This window comes from Lissotriton vulgaris, chromosome 3_1 (genome assembly GCF_964263255.1).
Source record: "Lissotriton vulgaris chromosome 3_1, aLisVul1.2, whole genome shotgun sequence".
Classification (NCBI taxonomy): domain Eukaryota; kingdom Metazoa; phylum Chordata; class Amphibia; order Caudata; family Salamandridae; genus Lissotriton; species Lissotriton vulgaris.
In genome coordinates this window covers 494,514,716-494,530,775 of record NC_141689.1, presented here as the reverse complement: position 1 = coordinate 494,530,775, position 16,060 = coordinate 494,514,716, and the positions used below count along the sequence as shown (strand labels likewise).

Below are 16,060 nucleotides of genomic sequence, written 5' to 3'. Positions count from 1 at the left end.
TCAGGTGCACGGGTGCCTGCGTTGTCGCTAAGTTGTTAAACTTAGCACCATCGTAGGGGGAAACGCAAGGCTCCACCTCATTCTTGTAAATATGGTGCAGCCTTGCGTTTCCGAAGTGGCTGAGCATGTCGTTAAGCCCAGGAGGGTAACGACACGCTCCGCCATTTCATTGTACATACACCGCCAAGTATGTGACTCGAGAAAGAATGTACCTGATTGCCCATCCTAGAATAACTAGTTCTAAGTAAGTTTTTAAGGCTCTTCCCCTTGCAGAAAGTATTTTCTGGTCTGGAAGAAATGAAAGGTTTCAACGTCTTATCAGCACGTAGCACAAATTACTTCTTGTGTAACTATATATCTGTAAGAGACATTAGTTAGTGATAGATTCCTTACCTTAGAATATCCCCAGGCGTCAGACTGGATCTGGAAATTTTTGCGTAGCAGTACCCTTGCGCGTCGGTAGGCGCCGTCTGCGGCTCCGCGTCCGTCATCGGCGTCGTTGGCGCCGTGATGACGTCGTCGGAGTACTTAGACGCTGCCTCCGCGTGCTGACGTCAGTTCTTAGACACAGCTTTTCCGCGCCAAAAAATGCAGAGCCATGTCAAAAACCAACACTGGTGCCAATCGAAACTAGGGCCCTGAAAGAGGATGACCTTAACCCTAGATATCGGTTCGCAGACTGGGAGGATGGGTGGGTCGGTAAGGAATCTATCACTAACTAATGTCTCTTACAGATATATCGTTACACAAGTAGTAACTTGTGCATCTGTAAGAGACACGTTAGTGATAGATTCCTTACCTTAGAATAGATACCCCAGCAATACCAACCCCGGTGGTGGGTCTTCGAACCAATAATCACACCAGAAAGTCCTGGAGGACGGAACGGCCAAAGAAGCCATCCCTCCGGACTTGGCTGCCCAGGCAGTAGTGACTTGCAAACGTGTTCAGCGGGGCCCACGTAGCTGCCTGACAAATGTCCTGCAAGGAGACTCCTCGGCCCAGGGCAGTAGTAGTCGCCGTGGTCCGAGTGGAATGGGCCCTCAGCCCAGCAGGACGTTCCTTTTTAGCCATAGAGTAGCACGCTTGGATGCACAACACGATCCACCGAGAGATGATCCGTTTGTGCACCGCCCGTCCTTTCTTAGCGCCCACGTCACCAACAAAGAGTTGGTCATCCACACGGAACTAGCGTGTGCGATCCAGATAGTATGAGAGCGCACGTTTTGGGTCCAGACGGTGGAGCCTCTCTTCCTCTTTCGAGGGATGCGAGGCGGAAAGAAGGTGGGCAAGGTGATGGACTGCCTGATGTGGAAGGCTGTGACTACCTTGGGCAGGAAACAGGGTTTTGTCTGCAACACAACCTTGTCCGGATGGACAGAAAGGAAAGGAGGTTTAGAGGATAGAGCCTGGAGCTCACTCACCCTTCTGGCAGAGGTGATGGCAACCAGGAAAGCAGTCTTCACAGTAAGAAGGCGGATAGGACAGTTGTGAAGTGGCTCGAAGAGAGCGCACATCAGAAAAGTAAGAACCAGGTTCAAGTCCCACTGAGGCATCACAAAGGGAACAGGTGGAAACGTGTGTGTGATGCCCTTCAGAAAACGATTTACAATAGGGGACTTGAACAAAGATGGTTGATCAGGCAGCCTTAGAAAGGCTGAAAGGGCAGAAAGGTAGCCCTTGGTAGTGCCCAGAGCACTGCCCTGCTGGGCAAGAGAAAGAAGGAAGAGAAGAACCTCAGAAAGAGGGGCAGAGAGAGGATCCACAGCCTTTGCTGTGCACCATGCCACAAATCTGTTCCACCTGCAGTCGTATACCGACTTAGTGGAGGGCCGCCTGGCCGCCAGAATGATATTACAGACTTCAGGAGGCAAGTTAAATGGCCTCAACTGTCGCCGCTCAATCTCCAAGCATGGAGGTGGAGACTGGACAGGTTCGGGTGGAGGACCGTCCCCTACTGCTGCGACAGAAGGTCCTCCTGAAGAGGCAGACGAACCGGGGGATCGACTGACATACTGAGTAGCTCGGGATACCAGTACATTTGTGCCCAGTCCGGAGCCACAAGGATAACTTGGGCCTGGTCGCTTTTGATCTTCTTCAACACTCTGGGCAAAAGTGGTATAGGCGGAAGGCGTACAACAGACCGCAACTCCACTCGCGACATAAAGCGTCTCCGAGCGAGTGACGCCTTGGAAATTCCAACGCGCAGAACTGATGACATTGCGCATTCTCTTCTGTGGCAAATAGATCTAACCAAGGCTCTCCCCACTGCTGAAAGAGGCCTTGCGCCACGTCCGAGTTCAGACGCCATTCGTGATCCATCATGCACCGACGGCTAAGTTCGCCCGCCCTGGCGTTCAGAGAACCTGCTAGGTGTTGAACCACCAGGGTCACACCCTGATGTCCCAGCCATTGCTAGAGGTGCAGAGCCTCCTGGCATAGGGTCCACGACCCCACCTCGCCCTGTTTGTTGCAGTATCACATGGCGGTGGTGTTGTCCGTGAACACTTGCACTACACTCCCTCGGACAGAGGGGAGGAATGCCTTAAGTGCAAGACGAATCGCCCGCAGCTCCAAAAGGTTGATATGGAGCCGGGACTTCGCCGGAGACCAGAGGCCTCTTCTCTCCGCCTCTCCCATGTGGCCTCCCCAGCCCTGGAGGGACGCGTCCGTCACAACTACATGCTCCGCTTGTGGAAGAGAGAGGGATCTGCCGCTGACCCAATCACGGTCCGTGAGCCACCACTGCAGCTGTCTCGCAGTGCCCTCCGAGATCCGGACATGGTCGGACAGGTTGCCCTGATGCTGGGCCCACTAAAACTTCAGGTCCCACTGCAGAGCCCGCATCCGCCAACGGGCGTGATGCACCAGAAGGATGCAGGAAGCCATCAGCCCCAGAAGCCGCAACGTCAAACTGACCGAGACTCGAGATAAAGGCTGAAAGATCGTAATCAGAGCCTGAATATCCCGAACCCGCTGCTCGGGGGGATAAACCCGAAACTGCGCCAAGTCGAGAACCGCTCCGATGAAGAGGAGCTTTTGAGAAGGAAACAGGTGTGACTTCGGCACGTTGATGGAGAACCCCAGCAGGTGCAGGAGATCCGCCGTCGTCTGGAGGTGGCTGACGACTGTCTGGGGCGAGCCCGCTTCCAACAACCAGTCGTCGAGGTAGGGGAAGACTGAAACTCCTAACCTGCACAGATGAGCTGCGACCACCGCCATCACCTTCGTGAACACCCGTGGGGTGCTGGTAAGGGCGAAGGGGAGCACAGTAAACTGAAAGTGCTCGTGGCCTACCGTGAACCGCAGGTAGCGCCGGTGGGCCGGCAGGACGGGGATGTGGAAATAAGCGTCCTGCAAGTCCAACATACCATCCAGTCTCCTGGGTCCAGGGCAGCTAAGACTTGAGCCAGTGTCAGCATTTTGAAGTTCTCCTTCCGGAGGAAGCCGTTGACGTTCCGTAGATCCAAGATAGGGCGTAGGCCCCCTGTGCCCTTCTTGGGTACCAGAAAGTAGTGGGAGTAGCAACCACACCCTACTTCTGGCCCAGGAATGCGCTTGATGGCCCTCTTGGCCAAGAGGGCCGTAACTTCCTCCTGCAGAAGCCGCAAATGATCCCCCGATATGCTGTGGTATTGCGGTGGCATGGCTTGAGGGGTCATCTCGAAGGGGAGGGAGTAGCCCCTTCGGACGATTTGCAGCACCCACCTGTCCGATGTGACAGTGCACCAGTGGGAGTGGTGATGGCGAACCCTGCCCCCCCCCCCACTGGCTTCACATGGGCCTGAAAGCATGGACTAGGAGGGTTTGAGGCAGATGCTGCGGGGGAAGGTGTAGACTGACCTTGCCGTTGTCCCCGACCGCCTCCACGGCGATTTCCACAGCCGCCACGGCGTTGTATGTTAGTCTTCGGTGCATGGCTGGAAGCATGTGTGGGGGCGCCCCTTCCTTGGCCACGAAAGGAGCGAAAGGCACCCGTTTGCTGGCGCGGGCCGAAAGGCCCAAGGACTTGACCGTAGCACTGGAGTCCTTAAAGCGCTTAAGCGCATGGTCTGCCTTGTCGCCAAAGAGGTGACGGCCATCAAACGGCATGTCCATCAGTGTATTCTGGACATCCGCTGAAAAGTTGGCGGACCTCAACCAGGCGTGGTGACAAATCGCCACCGTTGTTGCCATCGCTCTGCCCAGTGAGTCGGTGGTATCAAGCCCACACTGGATGGAGAAACATGGCGCATCTCGACCCTACGCAAGGGCTTGGGCGAGTTTAGCCTTAACCTCCGCCGGGCATTGTGGCAGCACAGGGAGTGGGTGTAACGGCCCAAGAGGCATGCAGTGTTGAAAGAGCGCAGTCCCAAACTTAGGGAGGAGAATATTTTCTTTCCATAATTCTCATACCTCTTGGATTCCCGATCAGGCGGAGCCAACGGTAATGCGGTCTGGGAATTAGAGGCCTGGATGACCAGGCTCTCAGGGGTGGGGTGGGTGCACAGGAAACAAGGGTCGCCCAGAGCCGGGCGGTGGCGTCTGGCCACGTTCCTATCTACAGGCTGACCTGTAGCGGGCCAGGACCAAGTGACCAAAAGAACGTCACTTAAGGCCTCATTAAATGGCAGCAGAGGCTCGGTTGAGCTTGACTGCGGTTTAAGGACCTCAGTGAGGAGATTAGTCCTCACAGCCGCGACGGGGAGCTCAAGGTCCAAGGCCTTGGCTGCCTGCGTCAACACCACACTGAAGGTTGCCCCCTCCTCCGTAGCCACGCTAGGAGGCGAGACAAAACCAGTGTCTGGCGAGGTGTCCAGACCACTGGCATCCCCAAGTCCACCTGTCCTGTTCTCCTGAGACTGACACTCACGTGTCAGAGGGTCCTCAGACCCCTCCCAATACTCCTCCTTATCACCCATCTCCTGGTACTCAGGGTTGACAAATGATGGGGCAGGTTTATTGAAGTAGAACTTCCCAAGCGGCGTCGAGAGCGGTGCCCAGCGGCGCCGCTCCGGCGCCAAAACAGGGTGGAACCGGCGCCGGTGAGGTCGTCAGGTCGACCAGCGACGATCCGGATCCTGAAGCGGATCCAGTGGGGCACTGCAGCGCCGGGCCCGAAGGCACCTGCGCCGTCAGGGCCGAGGCTCCCGCCAGCGTCGGGGCCAAAGCACCCGACCTGCTAGGCCCCCAGATGGGTCCGCTGGGCCCGAAGGCGCCGCGGAACCCACTGGAGGAGTGAGGGACCTCATGGCCACGAGGAAGCCCTCGATCTCCTCCGGCGTTGCTTGCTGCCCAGGGATCGAAGGGTCTGAGGCAGGTTGCGACGCCCGCAACTCCGAAGGAGCCGCGTGGGCGGTGTCACCCGAACCCTCGGCAGCATCGCGTGAGCTTTGGGGGGAGTCGGAAGAGCGATGACGCCTCTTCGACTTCTTGTGCTTACCTGACGACGACTTAGAACCTGAGGAGTGATGTCGACTCACGGAGCTGAGATGGCTCCGCCCCCGCGACCGGTCCCTCGACCTCTGTCCGGACCGGGACCTCTCACGGCGCGGGGCCGACTGCCGGAGCTCGAGCCGCTTGCGGGACCGCTCCCGCCTAGCCTTCAAGGTTAAGGCCCGACAGTCGGAGCAGGCCTTGTCGTCGTGATCGACGCCGAGACAGTGGAGGCACCGATGGTGAGGGTCGGTGACCGACATCAGTCGGTCGCAGTTCCCACAAGGCTTGAAACCTGGCATCAATCGCACCAATCGGAGTCGAAGACTCTGAGAATGATCAAAAAGATCTCAAAAAAGTTTAGTCAAAAAGTGACTAGGGTACCACTTTTTCCGGATCTGCGCTGCTGGCGCGGGAAAAAGAAGAACTGACGTCAGCACGTGGAGACGGCGTCTAAGTACTCCGACGACGTCATCACGACGCCGACGACGGACGCGGAGCCGCAGACGACGCCTACCGACGCGCAAGGGTACTGCTACGCAAAATTTCCGGATCCAGTCTGACGCCTGGGGATATTCTAAGGTAAGGAATCTATCACTAACGTGTCTCTTTCAGATGTAAGTGCCAATGTTTCCTCATACTTATTGTGAGTGCCATCAATATCTCTGTTAATAAGCCGGATACGGAGATTAGACACTCCAAGATGGCCGACGGTATTTGTTTTACTACTATGCATTTGCCCATCTAGCATATTGCTGATCAATACCCCACGACCCTTGAGCTCTACATCAACACACCTCGGGGCTGATGAATTACCCACTTTTAACCTCTATTGATATGCGGGGTACTGAATTAACTGTTCCAAGATGGCAGACGTCTATGGAGCGGGTACAGTCCTACAACTGTTACAGCTCCCAGGCCTATATGAAAGGGTGTTCTCCTGCGAGTCATTAGGTTTCCAGCGTACACACCGGAAGGAGCTCTGTTCATCACATTGGTAAGCGCCCATAACTAACTAAATGTTCTGCAATTAGCGGTACAGTGCCAATTACGCTAGATACAAGCATCCACATTTGGGGGCATCTTTTAAATACTCACTGCGGTGTCTGTCTACCCGCTTGGTCTGACACACTTTCCTTTGATCCTTTTTATTAGGGCAAAGGTCTCGTATTAATACCGGCAAGGATATGGCTGCCAGAGTTTTTTTTTTAACACAACCTGCATCGAGTGTGTGCAATGCACCATGGATTTTATTTATTCGTGCCTTAATAAACTTGCACTACTACTAAATCCTCATTTAAGGATTGTGGGACTGCCATATCACATTCTTAAAGTATATGGAATATGTCCCAGCCATTTTTCCCTTGGGTGTCTTATTATATATAATTAGGTCATTTTCCTTTATTTACCCATCTTCTGGGACTCCTCATTGGGAGCACATCCTAGATACATATACTGTGAATAGGAGGTACGTTGTAAAAGGAAGATCCATAGACCAAGTGTACAAACAAGGTTACTTTATTCAAGTTTGGTTCAGGTAGAAGAGTAGGAGAAGATGAGTAGATAAAGCTTAGCTCCACCAGGAGCAGCCTCCCTGCTGCTGGTTAGGCTTCAAGCCTCCTGCATAGTTTCCTGGAGTCCTAAGGAGAATTGAAGGGCTTGCTTTATAGTAAATGCACACTTATGAGCAAGTCCCTAACCACTCTAACAGAGTTGGAGTTTATCTACAATCCCTTCTTTTAAATAGTCTGACGCGCCGAAGAGCCGTGCTTGGCTTTCGGTTTCCTGAAACTGACTCCACGCCCTCTTCCTTCCGGATCCAGCGTTTGTTTCTCCTAGCTGCTTGTGATACCGGTATTCCCTGTATTTTGCCACTGACATCAGGCTGCTGAAATCACTTTAGTGTAGACATTACCTGTTTTTGCACACTTTATCCTTGACTCGCGACCGCGTCCTTTAACTCTCTGTGTGTGGTTGTGTGGTTGCTTTCTGAAATCTCGCTGGCTGGTCTTCCCTTCTAGTGCCCGCCGCCGCGCCCTTTTCCCAAACTCAGAAGTGGCCGCGTTTATCTTTAATGTGACACTTGTGAGATACTTTGAATCCTTTCTTTTACGCTTAGTGAGTTTGTTGGCATGTTTTGTACACGCGCGGTGCACGTTTAACTTTCCTTTTACACTGGTTTTAAGCCGTGTGGTGAATGCGGAAAAATGATGTCCATCACAGATCCGCATGACGAGTGTTTATGGTGCCTGAGGTCAGATCACGACGTCCAAGGTTGTCGATCCTGTTTGAAAATGAATCCGAAGGCTCTTTGTGAACGTGAGGCAAAACTCCTGGTTGCCAAATTAAAAGGTAAAGGGGCCAGGAAGAGTTCAAGATCGAGGCGCTCGAAGTCGAGGTCGAGGTCCCGGTCGAGGTCGGCTTCGAAGTCGACTTCGGGACATGCTTCCAGGTCATCGAAGAAAAAACATAAGAAGAGGAAGCATGGATCAAGGGTACCATTCGGGAAAGAAGAGGAATTCGAGGGCGAAGTAGTCTGGTTGAAGACATCGTAAGGACATGGTATCTCCTTCTCCAGAGCAGAATCCGGAAGGTGAGGCTTTACCGTTGGAGTCACCGGAGCATTCACCGGCTCCGGTATCGAATCCTTCTCTGGCTCCATCTCAGTCTTCAGAACATGAAGAGGAAGAGGTTCCTGTTCTTAAGGGCTCGTCGACTCCGGTTCACCAACCCGAGGAACAAGAGGAACAAGAGGAGTCAATTCCGGTGCAGCCTCCCCAGGAGCAGCCGGTGGGTTCGTATTCTCCTTTTCTGGGTCCAGGACAGGATCCTTCGCATTTTTCAAACACCATGTACAGTGTTTATGCGAGAGCCATGTACCCCTCTGGAGCACCGGCTGGTCCCATGGGTCCGTTGGCATACAATTTGGGAGTTCCCCAAGCTTATGCTCCGGCACCTTTCATGCCGTTCATGCCGGTGCCGGCTCCACCTTGGCATCTCTCGGCGTCGCCGAGGTCATCGACGCCATTTACGGCTTCACCGGCTCCGGACTGACCTCGAGATCTTCCAACTCGAAGTTCGACGCCGGTTCAGGCTCTGCGTTCGCCGCCGGCTCCGGCCCCTTCGGAGTCGATTCCGGATCCGACGACGTTGTTTCGGAAGGAGAGGTCGAGGTGTGAAGCCCAGCGCCTTTTCGAGGAGCGGAGTCATAGGGAAGCTGAGTTTGAAGAGGGTGAGCTTTAGGAACCGGAGGATTATTTCGATGATTTAAGAGAGGCAATTGGTCTTGAACTGTCCCCTGATTGGGAGTTAGCCTCGGTGTCGGATGCACCGTCTAAAGATGTTGCACCCTATCATGTTGTTATTAAAAAGGCAGCAGGTTTTCTCAATTTGACTTTGCCCACTGCTGAGTATAAATCGAACATTCTGACTGAAGTCCTCCATTCACCTTCATCTGTTGTTGAGCCTATACTTCCATTTACTGATGCTCTGACTGATCCTATCCTAGAGGTGTGGAGTAGACCTCTTAATGCTCCTGCAGTTTCTAAGGCTGTTGCAAGGCTTTAGAGTGCCTCCTTGTGACCCTGACTTTTTGTCCACTCATCCCTTGCCGGAGAGTTTGGTTGTGCAAGCTGCCTGCTCTAAAAAATCTGCAGGTGCTTTTCCCCAGGTACCTGGTGATAAGGATTCCAAAAAGCAGGAACAATCTGCAAAAAAAGTATTTTCTTCAGGTAGCATGGCCCTTAAATCTACAAACACTTGCTCACTGGGTCGTTATAGCCATGCGTTGATGGATACTGTTAAGCAATTGTCTCCTAAACTTCCTGAAGAGGATAGAAAGAATTTTAATGAGGTGGTTGCTGACACGCAGGCTGCTGTTCGGCAGGTCATACAAAGCGGTATGGACACAGCGGATTCAGTGGCTAGGGTCATAGGGTCTTCAATTGCCACCAGAAGTGCTGCCTAGCTGAAGACTTCTGAGTTCTCAATGGATGTTCAGGCTGCTTTAATGGATTTGCCCTTTGACGGCACAGGCCTTTTAGGAAAGAAAGCTGATGCTGCATTGGAAAGGTTCAAAGTCAGCAGGGCAACAGCCAGGTCTTTGGGATTGCAAATTAGAGGTTCTGTGAACAGAAGGTACAGGGGCTTCGGAAGATCTTCTTTTTGTCCATATAAGCAGACACAGCAGCAACAGCAGCAGAAAACCCCATTGTATAAATCATACAGGCGCAGACAAAGAGCTCGTCCTCGTGGACGTCAGGCCTCCTCCTCCTCCTCTTCCTCTTCTTCTACCCACCATGGGCTCCATCCACAGGAACAAAGAGAATTTCCACACACTCCTAAAGCCTGTCTATGGATGAGAGCATTCAAGACACTCACACCTTCCAGACTGACTATTGGAGTTGTGGGGATCAGAAGCCAGGACAATATACTTCTAATCCCCCAGCCGATTTCTGCAGGTTGATCTGAGAACAGGAGAGGTGAAACCTATAGGGGAACAATAAATAAACAATGAGAAATGTCCTCCCCTCCCGTTGACAATAATAATAATATTAGTGCTTGCTTTACAGAAAACACCCAGTCCCTTACCGGCTGGACATCTCCAGAGATAAAAGGAAAATTCTCAGCATTCAGCAGTGCAGGTAAAACGTCTTCTTATGTCCTCAATAGGCAGAAGAAATGTCCTTAATCAGGGTAATCAATAATGTCAGTGTTCAGACAACAACACAAAGAATGACAGCAAAAGTTCTGTCAATGAACTTCAACCGAAGTTCTCAATAAAGCGCAATACCCAAAACCAGCAGGAAAAAACAATGAACGGCAAGCGCACCATAGGACAAGTATAGTCGATAAATGCCTCACTGGTTCGGTTAAAGTTAATTGACAGAACTTTTGCTGTCATTCTTTGTGTTGTTGTCTGAACACTGCCACTGTCAGTATTTTGACAACAGCACCTCCAGATGGACAAGTGGGCAGCTCGTGGTCAAAGACTAACACTGCACCTCTAAAGAGATAGCCTTCCGTCCTCCCAGACTGCCTGGCAACCTGTTGGAGTTGACACCTGAAGCAAACAAAAGAGCAGGCCTGGACCTGAAACAAACAAAACGGCTGGCCTGGACCTGCAGCAAACTAATCGGCAGGCCTGGACCTGCAGCAAACTAATCGGCAGGCCTGGACCTGCAGCAAACTGATCGGCAGGCCTGGACCTGCAGCAAACTGATCGGCGGGCCTGGACCTGCAGCAAACTGATCGGCAGGCCTGGACCTGCAGCAAACTAATCAGCAGGCCTGGACCTGATGCAAACAAAACAGCAGGCCTGGACTTGATGAAAACAAAACAGCAGGTCCTGGACCTGAAGCAAACAAAAGAGCAGGCCTGAACCTGAAGCAAACAAAAGAGCAGGCCTAGACCTGAAGCAAACAAAAGAGCAGGCCTGGACCTGAAGCAAACAAAAGAACAGGCCTGGACCTGAAGCAAACAAAAGAGCAGGTCCTGGACCTGAAGCAAACAAAAGAGCAGGCCTGAACCTGAAGCAAACAAAACAGCGGGCCTGGACCTGATGCAAAGAAAAGAGCAGGTCCTGGACCTGATGCAAACAAAAGAGCAGGTCCTGGACCTAAAGCAAACAAAAGAGCAGGCCTGAACCTGAAGCAAACAAAACAGCAGGCCTGGACCTGATGCAAACAAAAGAGCAGGTCCTGGACCTGAAGCAAACAAAAGAGCAGGCCTGAACCTGAAGCAAACAAAAGAGCAGGCCTGGACCTGAAGCAAACAAAAGAGCACAAAAGAGCAGGCCTGGACCTGAAGCAAACAAAAGAGCAGGCTTGGACCTGAAGCAAACAAAAGAGCAGGCCTGGACCTGAAGGAAACAAAAGAACAGGCCTGGACCTGAAGCAAACAAAATGGCTGGCCTGGACCTGCAGCAAACAAAACAGCAGGCCTGGACATGAAGCAAACAAAACAGTAGGCCTTGCAAAATGCCACCTTTGGGCCTCTAAAGATACCAGGAGCTCCAGTTATTCCAAACACTGTAGTCGGGAGACCCCATATACACTTCATGAATGTCAGCAATGAACAGCGCTTGTCTGGAAGGCTGCCTTTAACCTCCATTCTGTACTCCATACTTCACTGTTATGTTATGTTATGTTAGTAGTTTTTATAAGGCGCGCAGCTGCCCCAGCCAAGGGGTGTCCCGGCGCCTGATCAGGTACCACAACACAACAAATCGATGCTGGGAAGGAGAAGAAGGAATCAGTCAGCGATTGGGAACAAAAAAGTTTTTATGGCGCGCCTAAAGGAAGTAAGGCTATTCAAGGCTCGAATATGGACAGGGAGAGAATTCCATAATCCTGCCGCTAATACTCGAAAGGAGCGACCTCCCATCCTACTCAGTCTAAACCGTGTATTGACCGCCAGATGGAGAAATTCCGATCTAAGAGACCGCGTAGGAACATAGGAGGAAACAAGCTTAGCGAGGGCTGGAGGAGAGGAAAGCTTCAAGATTTTAAATGTCAGGCAGAGAGCCTTAAATGTAATTCTCTGTCCGACCGGCAGCCAGTGGAGAGAGGTCAAAACTGCAGAGACAGAGCACTGTCTAGGAAGGCCAACGATGGCTCGCGCCGCGGCATTCTGAACCCTTTGCAATCTAGTAGCCTCCGCCTGATTCACTCTGAGCAGCAGCGCACTCCCATAGTCCAGCCGAGAAAGAATGGAGGCTTGGACCACCAGTTGCCGAGTAGGGGGGTCGAAGAATTTGAGGACCGGTCTCAGCCCTCGCAGAATACCATAACAGGTAGCTGCAACCTTCTTCGTGTGGCTGGTGAAGGAGAGTGTAGGATCCAGCCAGACCCCCAAGTTCTTAACTTCGGCAGCTGGGATGGGAGTCACCCCCAATTCTGGAGGCCACCACTGGTCTCCCCAGAGCTCCGCCTGCTTTCCTAAGATCAGGACCTCAGTTTTTTTGGCATTTAACTGCAGACAGTTAGTTCGCATCCAATTTGCCACGGCTATGAGTCCTGCACGGAATCTGGGAGCGTTCACCTCGGGATCACCGCTGAGTGTCACCGCCAGCTGCGTGTCGTCGGCATACGATGTCATGGTTAGGCCACATTGTCTGACGACTGCAGCCAGCGGTTTCACATATAGGTTGAACAAAGTGGGGCTCAACGCAGAGCCCTGCCGAACCCCCAGCCCCAGTGGATGGAAAGAGGACTGACAAGGTGGAATAGCCACTTTAAAAAACCGGTCCGAGAGGAAAGAGCGAAACCATTGGAGAGCAGTCCCCTCAATTCCTAGGATCTGGAATGCACTCCCGCCAGAAATCAGGCTTATCCCGTCCACTATACTCTTCAAGAAAGAGGTGAAGGCCATCCTTATGGCTAAATACACCTGAACACTATTGATATTGGAACAATGACAGTATTTGGCTCCCTTATTATCAGCGGTCTGAATACTTACCTTTGTACACTAGGACTTGAGTGCCTCAACATCCTGCAACGCACCCACTACTGACTATTGCTTTACTGTCAACATTGTGCGTACTCACCCTCTGGGGGGCTATAATCTTATCCGTATAGACATTGTATTGCTTCCATATTATTATTTCTTGATTGTTATTACTCTGTATACTCTTGTATGATTGATACCCTATTCTTGCAACGCACTGTCTACGGAATCTCATATTGATGTAAGAGTCTCGCTTATCCGACCTACTGTTTCTGTAAAGCGCTCTGATATCTGCAAAGATCTTGTTCGCGCTATATAAAACTTTAAAAATAAATAAATAAAATAAATTCCCACTCCCTCCAAGCGCCGGATCAGAATGTCGTGAGACACCGTGTCAAACGCGGCACTCAAATCTAACAGGAGGAGCGCCGCTGTCTGCCCAGCATCCAGCACCGTTCGCAAGTGCTCGGTCATAAAGAGCAGTGCAGTTTCGGTGCTGTGTTGTGCACGAAAACCATTCTGGCTCTGGTCTAGAATGTTATTTCGAGAAAGGTGGGCGGACAAGATGGAGTTCACGTGTGCCTCAGTGACCTTGGCGGTCCAGGGCAGGAGGGAGATGGGACGGTAGTTTTCTGGTAGTAGGGGTCAAGGTTAGGCTTCTTTAAAATTGGGCTGACCACTGCCTGCTTCCAGGAAGAAGGGACCACACCCGATGTGAGCGATAGATTGATCAGATCCAGTATAGGCTCACGACATAGGGGAGGGAGAAGTCTGAATAACTCTGGCTTCAGCGGATCTAATGGAGAACCGGATTTAATTTTGAGGCTCAGAGTATCGAAGACCTCGTCAGACATTACTGGCAGGGAGGACAGAGTTTCATGAACCGTAGCTATCACACCAGTTTGCTCAGCATCGGGCACAGATGACGTAAATCCTCGGTAGATCGCCTGCACTTTCTCCACGAAAAAGGATGCCAGACTTTCACAGTGAGAGTCCGTGCAGATTTCCACCGAGGTGGCCCGTTTCCCCATAAGGTCTTTGAGAACCTTAAAGATTAATTTAGACGGATTGGGGCTATTCTGAAACTCGAAAGCATAGTGTGCGGCCCGGGTTTGACAGATTGCCCTGTGATAGATCTTAAGCTGGGCAAAATACAAAGATTTCAAGGTGGGATCAAAGGATTTCCTCCACGCCCTCTCAGCTTGCCGGCACGTTCTCTTAAGCTCGGCAAGAGTATCATTATACCATGGGCTGGGAACTTTAGCATGGCATTTCGACCAGCGCATCGGTATAAGAGAGTCAAGGGCGGCTAGGACCCAGTTACGAAACTGCTCGTATCCTTGTTCCACATTCAGCAGATTGCCCAGGGGCTGCGCCTCCAAGATCTTATAAAACTCCTCCAGTTTGAGCTTATGCCAATTTCTTTTAAGGATCAGTCTGTCCACAGGTTTAAATTGTGGGTCATCTATAGGACATGAAACTTTAACCAGCAGATGATCAGTCCAGCCTACCACCATCGGGTCAGAGACCCTAGCCCGCTCCAGTGTGGTAAAGAAGGGGTCAAGGATATGACCTCCTGTGTGGGTAGAGGAGGTAACTAGTTGGACCATTTGCATGGCTTCAAGGTCCGCTAGCAAGGTATTAATAGGTGCTAATGACCCCTGATCAAAATGGGTATTGAGATCGCCTACGATGTTAAAATTAGCACATCTCGGAGCTAAAGAGCTGACCATGTCAGCAAGAGCGACCTTGAAGACAGTGTCGTTCCCTGGCGGGCGGTAGATAAGCATACCGCTAAGTGTAAACTGATGACTGAAGGCTACCTTAAAAGAGGCGCTCTCACATGCTGGTAAGTCGAGATCTTTCCATTCAGCCGGGAAGCAGGATTTTATCACCATAGCTATGCCACCCCCTCTAGAAGTGCGGTTAAGAGTGAACACTGTGTAGTTGGAAGGGAATGCCAGATTGATTATTGCAGTGTCCGCATCCTGAAGCCAAGTCTCAGTGAGGAAGATGAGGTCAGGAGATTCCTTTTAGATCATGTCACGTAAGGACTGATGGTGCTTGACCAATGATCTCACGTTCAGACTCCAGATGCTAAGTACACGCTCAGAGATATTAGTACGTGTATTAGGGGCATTCCTTTCCACAGAGCGCACCCCAGACGGGGTATCAAGTGACAAACTGCCACAGGCACAGTCATAAGGACCCGACAACGGGTGCACAGGATCATGAACACACACCGTGAGCCTCTCTCTAATAGAAAGCAGAGCGGCGCGATTGTACCTGAGCGTCAAGGTATTCTGCATGATGGTATGATGACTAAATGCCAGAGTCCAGGCCCGCTCACGCTTCCTCGACGCGGACGAGCGCAGACGGGCAGGACTCTGGCACGACTCCGGCTAAGCGACGGCGTCCCACTGCGCGGTCCTGCTGCGCGGGAGAGGACGACTTTAAGTAGGCGTCGCAATGAAGAGCTCGAGCGTTGGGACGCTCCAAGATGGCGCCCGCCTAAATTTCCACTAACCCAAGCCAAGATGGCGCCCACAAGAGTCCAACCCCGGGACCCGGACCCGCCAAACGGCGGTGCGCTTTCCAGAAATTAAGTGCAGGTAAGGGGACGAGTACCCAGGCAGAATAGTAGTAAAAACAAGGGAGATCCACGCAAAATAACGAAAATACAAAACTGGTATTTTTAAAAACACAGCGCACTGGCAGCGCGACCTGCGCTAATGCAGCACCTAATCTGAGTGAAAGACAAGCGAGTCCGCCTTAAGTAGGCGTCGCAATGAAGAGCTCGAGCGTCGGGACGCTCCAAGATGGCGCCCGCCTAAATTTCCACTAACCCAAGCCAAGATGGCGCCCACAAGAGTCCAACCCCGGGACCCGGACCCGCCAAACGGCGGTGCGCTTTCCAGAAATTAAGTGCAGGTAAGGGGACGAGTACCCAGGCAGAATAGTAGTAAAAACAAGGGAGAATCCACGCAAAATAACGAAAATACAAAACTGGTATTTTTAAAAACACAGCGCACTGGCAGCGTGACCTGCGCTAATGCAGCACCTAATCTGAGTGAAAGACAAGCGAGTCCGCCTTAAGTAGGCGTCGCAATGAAGAGCCCGAGCGTCGGGACGCTCCAAGATGGCACCCGCCTAAATTTCCACTAACCCAAGCCAAGATGGCGCCCACAAGAGTCCAACCCCG

The 16,060-nt window shown here is 51.9% G+C and overlaps 1 pseudogene; it reads right to left on the bottom strand.

Annotated features, from left to right (window-relative positions):
* Positions 1–7,672: 7,672 nt before the first annotated feature.
* Positions 7,673–15,167, bottom strand: LOC147726673 (uncharacterized; annotated as a pseudogene).
* Positions 15,168–16,060: the final 893 nt, after the last annotated feature.